The 12240-nt window shown below is 42.3% G+C and overlaps 1 long non-coding RNA gene across 1 annotated transcript; it reads right to left on the reverse strand.

Annotated features, from left to right (window-relative positions):
• Positions 1–571: 571 nt before the first annotated feature.
• Positions 572–5921, reverse strand: LOC133225583 (uncharacterized). The gene is made up of 3 exons (XR_009729202.1): positions 5204–5921; positions 5021–5089; positions 572–616 (listed from the first exon to the last, which is right to left on the reverse strand). It is a non-coding gene; the product is annotated as an uncharacterized LOC133225583 (long non-coding RNA).
• Between the last annotated feature and the right edge of the window lie 6319 nt (positions 5922–12240).

The following is a 12240-nucleotide window of genomic DNA, read 5'->3' on the forward strand; positions in this document are numbered from 1 at the left end:
GATGTGCCATGGTGTCAGCTTTTCCAAATCTATGGCTTGGATGGATTTCAGAGCCATGAATCTAGCTCTTCAGCTCATAACAAAACTCAGGGACTAGGTGGAATAGGCTTTCTGTGATTTAGGAACAAAACCCCAGTAATTTTCTACTTAGTTCAGCCATGCAAAATATAAATAATTATTAATACTTTCCTGGTATTTTTAAATCTGGTTTTGACTGTCATTTGCCTTTTTCAGGCTCCTGTAGTATGGCATGTTCCCTGGGTGTAGAACAAGTGATGCTGCTCATTGGATTTTAATTCAATTTGCCATTTTTCCCTTTGTCCTCTGAAAGAATTAACCCCCCTCTGAATTAACTCCAGGAATATATAATTGTAATCCCTTACCACAACACAATTTTCATTAGACTTGATAACCTCAGGGTATGAACCAGTGTGTCTGTTTCTTTTTAACCTTCCATTTACTTACTTTGAAGTGCAGTGAGAGACACAAACTGCCCTTCTCCAGCTGCTCAGTTTATGTCCAAATTTCTCTTCTGACCTGCAGTTCTGAGACTCAGAAAGCCAGGGAGAGTAGAGCATCACTTGAAGTAACAGACCACCAAGTGTTGTTCATGAGGCTGAAAGGAATCAAGTCCCTTTTTTTCAGACAAAGTTGAATGATGCTGTATCTCCAGAGTTTGCACAGTATACCAGCCTTACTGGTGCATCTCATACAGATGTCTACTAACCTAATGTCCATGGTCAGTCAAACAAACAAATGAGGAATCTGCTTTTTGATTGTCACTGTCATGGCATGGAGCATTCAGGACTGACATTCTGCATTTTGGAAAGTGTTTCCTCAATACAGTAATATTATCAAGTATTTAGTAGTGTTCACCACCCATAGCTTAACTCTCTTTGCAGCAGTGGTCTCAAAGAGCTTCATCGCTGGCACATCAGGCAGCTGATATGGAAGCAAGTACAAACTGACCTCACCACTCATCTGACACTACTGGACTCCTGAAAGACATTTCTGCCTTGCACCTTCTTCCAGACAGCACTGCAGCCTGGCCCTTGGGAGGTAGCCACTTCAGGATCTTTCACAATTTAAGCAATCATACTTACACCAATGTCTCTTTTCTACCAGGATATCTCAACACATAGCTAAGACAAGCAGCTAGTCTTAAGAAAACTATATTCTTCAACACTTTGCCCCATGCTTCAGATGTAAAATAGCATCTGCTAAAATGTCCACATTCCTTCTGCTACTTAGACTACCAAAGTCATCACACCAGGTTTTATGGTCATGAGATTCCACCTGTTAGTGATGATTTGGGAGCAGGATAAATCACCAGTAGGAAATGTTACATGATTGACACCTTGTGGGGTGACAAGCCACAGCCAAAAATGTTTTCCATGGCATCTTATGCCCTATATTTGCTTGTGGATCATTACGTGAGAGTTGTGTTAGTGTCAACTGCTAGTATAAGTTATCCTGATCTATGTAAATGCTTTGCTATGTCTGGAATGGAGATCACAGTGTGGAATACACTGACCTGGTGTGCATTTAAGAGACCAGCTTGGAGTTTCCCTTATGCTGTCAGCATGCTGAGTTTGAAGGTTTTAACAGACTGTGTGCTCCCCTGTAAAAAGCCTGTGTGATGAGATGCCTCTGTAGATTCCTCTCTGAACACTCCTTTACACAAACTTCTTAAACCTGAGCAGTGTAAGTAGGCACATTTGCATTGTCTGCACAAGGCCTGCTTGAAAGATGGAAGCGCTGTGGCAAGACATCCCTGTGTAATAAGTAATCCTTTCTCCGAAGGCCATCCAGGGTGAATATTGGACTGCTCTAACCTTCAGCCTTTGAATATAGGGCACAAAACCTGCTTTTGCCTACCTTTCCCCCCTGCTATAGCACCGCTTCACATGCCCTCAGGCATTCAAGGGTCTTGGCCTCATTCAGCCTTCATTCAGTCCTTGAAAAAAATATTCACTTGTTCAAAGAAAAATATAGGAGGGGGGAACACTACAAGATGGTCACCAGGCTCCTAGAGTAGAACAGTCTGATAAAGAGGTTCTCTCCTGTGTCAATTTCTCATAATTAATGTCAGGAACTGCTGAGCATTTCATCACAGTCAGTCAGTAAGGGCTTAGTAATATGGTTATTTAAGTATAGTGAAATTGATGCAGCTAATGTTTGAAGTCAGGTTTATCTATCCTTCTGTGGTGTCCCTCTGTGGATCTAACTCAGGAGGGGCACTCTTGCTGCACCAACTCAGCTAAATGTATCCTTTCACCATCCTTGCAGTATAATAGACAGGAATAACACATTACTCTGTAAATTTTCATCAGTAATTAAGGGGATGCTATATTATAAGATAATTTAGTGATGACTGCATTATTCAAGCATTTCTATGTTCAAGCAATGACCCTGAACTTCTGAGCATCTTGTACCATGTGTGCCACAAAGGATAGCAGTGACACCAAGGCCTAAGTCCCCTGGTACAGAACCAGATGTAGGCAGTCAGAGGCCCTTTAGATACTGAATCCTACTGAAAGCCAACATGATTTTCTCATAGTAATTTTGGTAATCTCCTAGCATTCTGAAACATATAGGGGGCTACTTAAGAATTAAGGAAATTGAAAAAAACGTGTAGATGAAAGTAGAAATGATTTCCTCCATTTATAGGCAGTGGACTAGGGTATTATTGGCACATTTTAACTTTGTGTGAAGCCCTGCTGTGAATCTCTGCACAGCTTTGATCTCAGTGTAGTGCAGAAATGACCAAATTTTAATAGCTATTGTGTCAGATGGGATGATGTTGCTTCAGGGCTGAGTGTAATTTGATCTTTTGGTGCTGCAGAAAAACCTAGTATCAAGCAGGGCAATAGAAGGTCCTTAACTAAAGTTATCTCTTGTGTCCTTTAGCTGTCTAAGAGATTTGCTGATCCCCCTAATAAAAATAAACTATCTCAGTGCTGTTGGCGATTCACAGAAAATCACTAGGTTTACTCTATTGATGGACAGCTCTTCAGAAATCCCAGTTTAAACAAAAGACTTAAATACCTTATGGAGAAGACACCCAATTATGCAGATGCACAAGAAAGTGGTCACAGAATGGCCTCAGCTACAAAACAGATGTATGAATCCAGTCTTACGCTGCATAAATGCTATGGGAAGGGCTTTTGGAAAGAACAGGTGATAGGCAAGGTGCAAGGTAATGCAGTCAGGAGCAGGGAAGATGTGTTTATACCGTATCCCTTCTAAGAGCATGGCATAACTTAGGCAAGGCTTAGGAGCATGTCACTGTAAAAAGCTCAACCAAAATAATGCCAGGAAGGCTAACATTAGAGCAAGAGTCATGTTATGGTCTAGTTCTGGAGGGTTTTGCTAATTCGTGAAAACGAAGTGCTCTGTGATCATGCATTTCATTCTTGCAGGCTCTTTCTTACGTTACAAATTGGTGCGACATGCGATTAGCAGAGTCCTGGAAAGTAAATACCCACTAATACCTCATTATGAACTATTAGACATTTATTCGGATTGGTTTAAGCTGAGAGGACAGCTGCTTGACAATGGCTTAAAGAAGGAAACAAATACTGCCAAATATCTCCAGGGTCTTCTCTGCTCCTTACATGCATTTAGAGGGTTGTTATCTGCTGTCTAATACTACAGTAGCTATCATCTAGAGGACTCAAGTAGGAGGCTCTCCTCAAAGAATTACCCTCCACTAAAGCCAGCCACCTTCCTGGCTCACAGTTCTATTTATTGAAGATGCAGTTATTTTAACTTTGTGCCATTAGGCCTTTGTTATTTTAATATTTGTCTTTGCTTGATTTTGTGTTTAAGAGTAGAAAAAGTATTTAAAATCCTCTACAATGTAACAGAAATCTCTGATACTGAGTGTCACTTACAATAGCTGTCTAGTTACCATAAAATCGATACACAAAATCAGCTGTCCAGACTTACAAATTCAGCATGGCCAAACGCAAGGAGGAAATAAATACAGTCTGTCGTGGTTTAAACCCAGCCAGACAGCTTTTCACTCACCACCACACCCCACCCCCCCTTCTTGCCCTCCCCCTACTCCTGGAGGGACAGAGAGGAGAATCGAAAAGAATGCAACTCCCACAGGTTGAGATAAGAACAGTTTAGTAATTAAGGTATAACACAAACCACTACTGCTACCACCAATAATAATAATGATAAAGGAAATAACAAGGGAAGGTAATACACCACCTCACCAAGCCGACTGATAACTCGCCCCCCCAGCCCGACCAAGCACCGACCAATACCTCCTCCAACCCCGCAGTCCACTAGCCCTTCTGGGTAACTCTCATTACCTCCTGGACATGATGTGCTGTGGTATGGAATACCTCTTTTGTCAGTTTGGGTCAGGTGTCCTATCTCTGCTTCCTCCCAGCTTCCCTCCTCCCTGGCAGACCATGAGGCTTACAAAGTCCTTGGCCAAACCAAAACATCATTATCAGCTCTGTTCCCAGCCTGAAAGTCAAAACACAGCACTGCACCAGCTACCAAGAAAGAGAAAAATGACTGCTACTGCTAAACCCAGGACACAGTCTTATAAATAAGCAACTGACTATTTCAGGAGTAAATAAGGTTAAATAATCCTTATGTGCATGAATGGAAAATATCACATAGGTTTAAAGAGATTAGGTGACTTGCATTTGACTTGTTGCAACTGATTCTGGAAGACTTGTGTAGATTTTGTGTTCAGAGCAGCCCAGTGAGAATATCAGAGGAGCAGAAACACACCCTGTATCAAGGTCCAAAGATTCTGTACTATAACAATCCTAGGGAATGAGTTTTATTAAAAGCAATATAAATTTTATGGCACAGGTAATCTCTAAACGTCATAGTCCGTAGTCCTAGTTTACGCCTTGAAGGCTGTGTAACACTTAATAAATGTGACTATTTGGAATTCAGTATAATCGACCTCAAGCTAAATCCTTGCAGGATAACAAAAGACAACTTTGCAGGACTGGATTTAAGAAACTTTTGGAATAGCACAATACACCTTAGTCCTGTTTGCCCATACTGAAGCACTCCATTTGCTGTGATATCCTGAAATCACTCTCAAGACCATCTGAAATTTAGACAAAAAATAAAGTCAGCCTTATTTGACTGAAATACAAATTTAAGAAAATAACCACTAAGTTTGGAGAACAGATGTAAAGCAGTAACTGAGGTCATTAGCTACCTGTATTTAGATATTGCCTGGGTCCTCCTCTGTTCCACTCGGCTATGGATTAACAGGACAGAGTCAAGGCGCGCTGGAGCCAGAAGTGATCCCTCAGATGCAGCTGGAGACACACTCCTGGGTTTGTCTCTTCTAAATTGGAATCTCTCCGCCAAAGCAAACCGTTTCCTCCAAAGTTCTGAACTAGCACTGGGTTACAGGGAGCATTAATGCACCCCTGAAAAATGTCTGAATTCCACAGTTTTGATAAATAACATATAGGTTATCAACTTATGGGCCTGTTGATGGAAAAAAAAAACCTGACAGCAGACAGAGGTGCTTCTTGAAATGAAACTCCATGCTGGATGACCTAGGCAGAATTACACATCTAACTTGCTTCCTTCAAGAGTGCAATTATATCCCTGCTTTTACATACTGGTTCGTGACAAAGCATTATGTCATTTCTGAGTTTGAATGGGTCTAAATATTAAAATTCCCGGAACACGAAACTCTATAGAGTAATTTGAAGTATTACAGGGCTATGATAGCTCATTACTAGCCTTAAAGAGGGACCTAGTACCAAGACAATCTTGGAGAAAATTTCAGTCATCCTGCTTTTTGCAAAGAATCCCAGAGAAACAGAATAGAGTGGTCTCCAGCCCAGTATACAAAACTCCAGTCACTGGAAATTAAGCCTAGAGAAATTTATATTAAAAATGAAGTACATATTAGCTGTGATGAGACTTCGCCCCTTGACCAGCTTTCAAAATGCCTTATTAGACTTTTCATCCCTATAAGTAAGCTTTAACAACTACAGCCATTAGACATGATGCAGGAAGTAATTCAGAGAAGTTGCATATCCTGGATTATTCAAGGAGTCACATGAGATGGTCACAATGGGCAAGTCTAAAACAGGAAACTTTAGAACATACCCCACTTGCTATGTTTGTTCTTTGCCAAAACAAAGTCTATCATGGGAAAAGATAAAGATACGCACAGAAAGTAAAACATGTGTGTAGTCCCTGCCTGGATAATCAATGGTCTCACTTTCTGGACTATACTGCAGCAAGTGCCATTGGGGAAGTATAGACACACCCACTATTCCTTTATTTCTACACATCCATGTGTATATTCCAAAAGATTTCCCCCTCAGTGTGTCAGTTGTAAACATAACCCAGACCCTCTATGGATCACAAAGTCTGTAACTAATCCTGTAATAGTTAAACAAGGCTTCTAATAGCGTCTTCCTCCAGACCTTTGAAACTTTCTTGAGCACTGCAGCCACAGCTCAGAACATCCATAGTCCAGAGCCAGTGGAGGGTGCAGGAGCAGGCTGATTCACACCACAACAGGCTCAGCTGTTCTGCTAAAAGAAGGGCTATGGAGAGAAAACACAGCACAGCTTTCATGCCTGTAACTCCACCTCACTGTTCTTTGTTTCCCCTCCTCCCTTAAGTATACTCCTTCTTACATTTTATTTTATCCTTTATAAATTTAACTAAAAGTTTCCACTCGTAACAGCCAACTTTAACATCATCAGGAAAAAAAGATGCAAAGTCAAGTGTTCAAAGGCTGCCTGAAAGAACGTCTGAAACTTATTTCAGCACTTTCTTATATTGCAACACCATCCCTATTTGCATAATCACAAGCTATTTTTGTTCTAGAGAAGCTTTTTTCTCAGTGCTCAAGACAAAAACTATTCAGGGACAAGCTCAAGGGTCTTTAATGCGTCTGTCTGGTATATAAGATCTCTGCCCAGGACTTGCTGGGAGGAATAGCAATGAGCTGTCCTTCTACCATCTCATTTTACCAAATGTGGAGGCAATTAAAGAAATTAGTTTCTTATATTGGCTGTTTGAAGCAGTAACAGTTGATGTTGGGCATAAATCAGGAGGTGTAAGTGAGCAAAGCAAGGGGTGAGCAGTACTGAGTAGGTGAATGGGAGCTTTGAATGGAGCTAGATGAGAAATTCAGAGTGCTGGAAGGAATGGTATTATTGAGCAATTAAAGTAGAAGATAGGTACTAAATTGGTGGGAGGAACAAGAAGGTTGAAAACGTGTATCTGCTCCGCGGATGCATGCATGGCTGTTTTACACTTAAAGGGTGCTTTTCTCCTGTGGTGCACAGGATAACGTGGCTTAGCCCCTGCTCGCTGTTGTCTGCTGGATGTGGCTTAGGCCACTGCTAGGCAGAACCCACCTACTGGTGCACTGGGCGGCTGTGTACAGGTGTCTGCCAAGTCACGGAGGTGCTGCTGGGGAATGGTGGCCGTCCAGGAGTGATAGCTGTGCTGGAGACTCAGAGTTGACGTAAATAAACTGCTTGTTTAGCTGACCAGACGGATACTGCGGCAGGCACCTCTCAGGGAAGTTCACCTGCCCTCCGCCCGCTCCTGCAGATCAGCAGGAGCTGGCTGTGGTGGAGGAAGAGGGCGGCAGAGTTCAGCCTGGTTTCCCCCATGCGTTTGGAGACCGCGCAGGGCCTTCTGGCGCCTCTCAGCCGCTCGTGGCACTGGGCCCTAGAGCAGCGCCATGGGCAGCGCCGAGGCGGGAGCGGCCGGACGCCGCCGCTGCAGTCGAGCCTTGCCGGAGCGAGCGGGGGCGCCCTCTGCCGGCACCCCTCGGCGCCGCTCGGCGCCTCCGGGGAGCCTCGTCGCTCGCCCTACCGGCGCCGGGCGGCCGGGCTGTACCACAGCTCCCCTTCTTTCCGTTATGGTTCACTCCGACTGACATGCCCGAGGCGCTGAGGGCATGGGGACTGAAAAGCTGAGGGGAAGAGGAAGGCACTCGTGCCTGGCGCGGGCTCGGGCGCCATCTTGTGCGCACCGGGCGTGAAGTGCCCGGCTGCCTGTCTGGCGGCTGCTAAGCCCTCGGGAGAAAGGTGCTCCTGCGCCTTTAGGAAATTACGTGGTTTATCAGGAAACCATTTCTCGAATACTGCTGGGGCTTAATAGCAGTTTACATGCTCCTTCTTTTTGTTTACACTGCTGATGTGTCATTTACAAACGTGCCTAAGGGGTCTGGAAAAAAAAATAAAATAAATAGGAAGGTTAATCCAGGCTCCCACAGATTAGTTTTTCTATACATTGTATGATAAACACTGGATTTACAGCATCACTCACTGCACAGCAAAGTCCCAGAGGTAAAGCACCGGTAAGGGCTGTTCAAATCCTCATGTAAAGGCCCTTTACATTATAGGTAATTGCTGAATATATGTTTAATCCAGAAAAGCCCAGAGCACTCAGGCTTTGTATCAACAACCAAAAAAACCCCGAACTATTTTCCATCAGGTGTTAAGGCTTTAATTAGAATCCAGAGATCTGGCTTTAGGACATGACACAGAGCAATGGCCTTCAGGCCTTCTTTTGCTCCAGGCCATCTTGTGATATGAACTGTTCCGCACTGGTCTGAACAGCAGAATAAACCAATAATGAAACAACTCCCATCATTTATTGCTAACTACTGTCAGAAGCAGAACAGCTTCAGGTGTGGAAGATGAAACTGAGTTCTCCCTAAAAAAGGTCAAAACCAGTCATCTGGTATTGGCACTCTAGCCCAGATTGTAGAGGGGGCATCTAGCTGCACAGAGCTTCCAGATTGGAAATGCTTTTAGCTACTTCACTCTTTGGTGCCCAAGCCTCACATCTTTCCTTTGCCCATGTAGTGTTAGTGAGTTTCCACCAAGAAGTCTAGGCCTCTGAACGAGGTGATGTACTCCTGCAGACTGGGTGAGGAGGTAAGCTCCAAGGGGCAGTGGAAAGGAGCACCACATTCCTACCCCACAGGCAGTCCTTTGGGGTGAGGAAGCTTCAGCCAGCGTTGGATTCCCAAGCTGACTTAAGCCATTGGAGCAGTGTTCCCAGCAATGTAAGACGTCTCCTGTTTGCCATCATCCAACTTTCTGGGTATGCAGAGACACCAAGGTACTGAACCCTTGCTGAAATCCTTGAAATTAACATCTCAGATTAGCTGGAGACAGCCTACCTCTCACCAGGCCAGCTCCCAGCATCTTTGCTCTTTAGCTCTAAAGCAGATGCCTCCCAGCTGGTTTTGAGGTCTCTTAAACTGTCTCCCTCCACTTATTTGCACAAACTACCTGGTAAGCTAAAATCCCACTAGATGGCATGACAGTTTAAGCCCTTTATTACTATCCAAACCACTTCAGAGCAAGTGCCCTGGAACCCCCACACACCACGCAGGGTCTGGGGCTTATGCTCACTGAGCACAGCAAATACAGCCTGTGCGAATCCAGTGGAGAAATCCGTGCAGAAATGTCCATTCAGTTCCTTTTGATGGGCTTTATCACACATAAAGCACCACCAGCAGACAGGAAAGACAAATATGAACTAGGTCTAAATAATTTTCTAAACCTTGTTTCCTCTTTGTTATAAAAATTCCATCTTGGCTGTAATCTGATTTACTTAATTTTTATTACAATTGATTAATATCAAGAGGCAATAAGCGAGCAGCGCTGGGTGCGCCAGGGAGTCTCCGCTCCACCCAAGACGCACACCGAGATTTCTGGGGTACAGTCTCTTACACTCCTCGGTCTTGGGTTTCAACCAATCCTGTCGTCTCCTTCGTCCGAATATCGACGTGGTTCCATTTCATTGTTCTCCTGTTGCTGGGGTCTTATCTTTGGGTGCAGAAAGTTCTTAAAAAGTTATTGAATTCCTTGGCGATACATTAACGGGGGACGTCTGTCACAAGCTTAACCACTATCTTAGCCCCCTAAATTCAATTTCTTATATAGTTACTTGCTCAATACACCAGTTTCACCTCATCCTGTAACAGGATGTTTCTCTTGATTACCTAACCCCCTTAAGGCATTCAAGTAGTTAAACAAAGTACCCCTTAAAGTAACAAAGCTTTTGATTAGGAAGGATTATTCCTTTGTTTCTTCTTCTCTTTCATCATTGTATTGACAGGAACATCTATCATAATCTGATCATTCTTATACATTCTACATGATACAATTATTTCAATGATTTTCGATTCCACCCAAAGTACAATGATGACAAGGACTCCTAAGTTGCTGACACGAATCATTCCTATATTCCTCACACTCTTTCTATGTGTGATACATAAAAGATACTTGGAACACTGACGGTAAAGTGTAGTTTAAACCTGTTCTAGTCACTGCTGTGCTGTCATTTTTAACCAATGCAAACACAGTTATATTATTTTGTACAATCACCACTTTATGAAAGCTGCACAACACAGAAGTGGCTACTGTGGCTCAATTTGTGGGTTCGTATAACTAAATACGATGTCTTGGACAGTGCAAAAATGTATGATGTTTCCCTTGATGTTGCCCTGTTGTCCTTCAATAGGGCAAACATATATGACTAGCTCTCTTGCATCCAAACATTTGTGTTCCTGGACTTTCTGAGTTGGGAGAAATTTTCTGTATGATTAGTAACTCGTAACTTTGAACTAAAGTTAGATACAATTCACACTGTATTTAGTATAAAATCAGTCTTTGTCTTCAATGACAACTAAGCCTGTCCTGTACATTGCTGTACTGTCAATGATTTGGAAATTTTGGTTAAAATATACCACTTTGCAAACTGCTTTGTCACTTATTTTATCCATCCAAGCTCAGCCTGTGCAGTATTATACCAGAATGATTGTATATAGCACAGGTGGAAATAGCTGTGTGAGGAATCATAGCAAATGGGCTTAATTTAAAAATGCTTAATTACTTCTCTTAATCTATCTAAATGAGAACATTCTAATGATCAGTCCCCTACCTTGAAAACTATTTTGTCCTTTATTGCGTTCCAGATAACAAATTGAATTTTTCTGGTTTATAGCAACAAAAGATGCACCTCAGCATTTAACCTACTTCTTACACAAAGCTTCTGATGGACTGACACAAAGAAAATTACCTTCCTAATAACATGGAAAAGATTGAGGCCAATTTTCTGTATATTCAAAGTACCCAAATTGTTTTATATATGCACAGTGAAGTTACAAGGGTATTTCATAGCTTTTTTTTCCTTTTAATATGCAGAGTGGCTAATAATGAATAATTGCTTCATTAAGTTCTAAAATTTGAAGACAACAAACTTACCTTTTTTGCTTGGTACTGAAAATGAATTTCTTTGCTCTATAAAAGCCCAGGATAGTGCTGCAAAGTGGTGAAAAAGATGTAATTACCTGTGCCATACTTGCTGGAGTGGAAATTGGGATTAAAGCATTATAATACTGGATTAGCCTTAATAGAAGTTTGCTGCTGGAATTTATCAAGGTAATTAGGTATGTACCTAATTTTAGGCACTAAGAAGTTCTGTTGACTCCTATGAGATGTATGCATTTAAAGTTAAGCGTGTTTTAAAATACTCTGCTGATTCAGGGCCGTAACTTTGTTATCCTATGGATTAAGAGAATGCGCTGTCATCAGTTACCCTTAGCTGAGCTAATGGGAGGGTGGTATAGTCTGGATAATGGTTCAGACTGGATAAACAGGCTCAGTGAGAAACATATTCAGAAGCACTTCATTTGCTCCTTACAGGCTCAAAGTTTAGTGGGACTATTACCTACCTCCAAGATACTAACAAGAAAATAAACTAGAGCTTTCCCAACCTTAGCTGTGCTTGAGTTAGTTAGCCCTGTCTAAACCCCAGACTACTTGACAGCATGGCATAGAGACCCCCAGATAGCAATAAAATGGCTAGCTCCCCATTTGGCTGAGTCAAGCATAATATAGAACCAATAAATTCTTCTGGACTGAAGTTTATATGGCACAATCTCTCCCCCACCAGCAAGTGTTTATACTGATCAGAAGTACACAGCTGGTTCAGAACCATTAAGTTTTGTTTGACAAAATCCAGGGCATAACTAGATATTCCTCTCCTATGTCTGAACTTACTACAGAAAAACACTCTCATGCCGCCTAAACTAATAATTATTTAGACACAGACTGTACATTCATGTGGCAGAGAAGTATTTCTGCATCTGTACTGGTTAATCTGCAACTAGATAATACACAGGCAAATGAGGACTGTATAATATGTGTTAGAGATCAGAAATGTTCATCCCACTTTTAATTGAGT

This window comes from Neopsephotus bourkii, unplaced genomic scaffold (assembly GCF_033783945.1).
Source record: "Neopsephotus bourkii isolate Nb327-2 ecotype Australia unplaced genomic scaffold, CSIRO-AGI_Nbou_v1 NB_1765, whole genome shotgun sequence".
In the NCBI taxonomy this organism is placed as follows: domain Eukaryota; kingdom Metazoa; phylum Chordata; class Aves; order Psittaciformes; family Psittacidae; genus Neopsephotus; species Neopsephotus bourkii.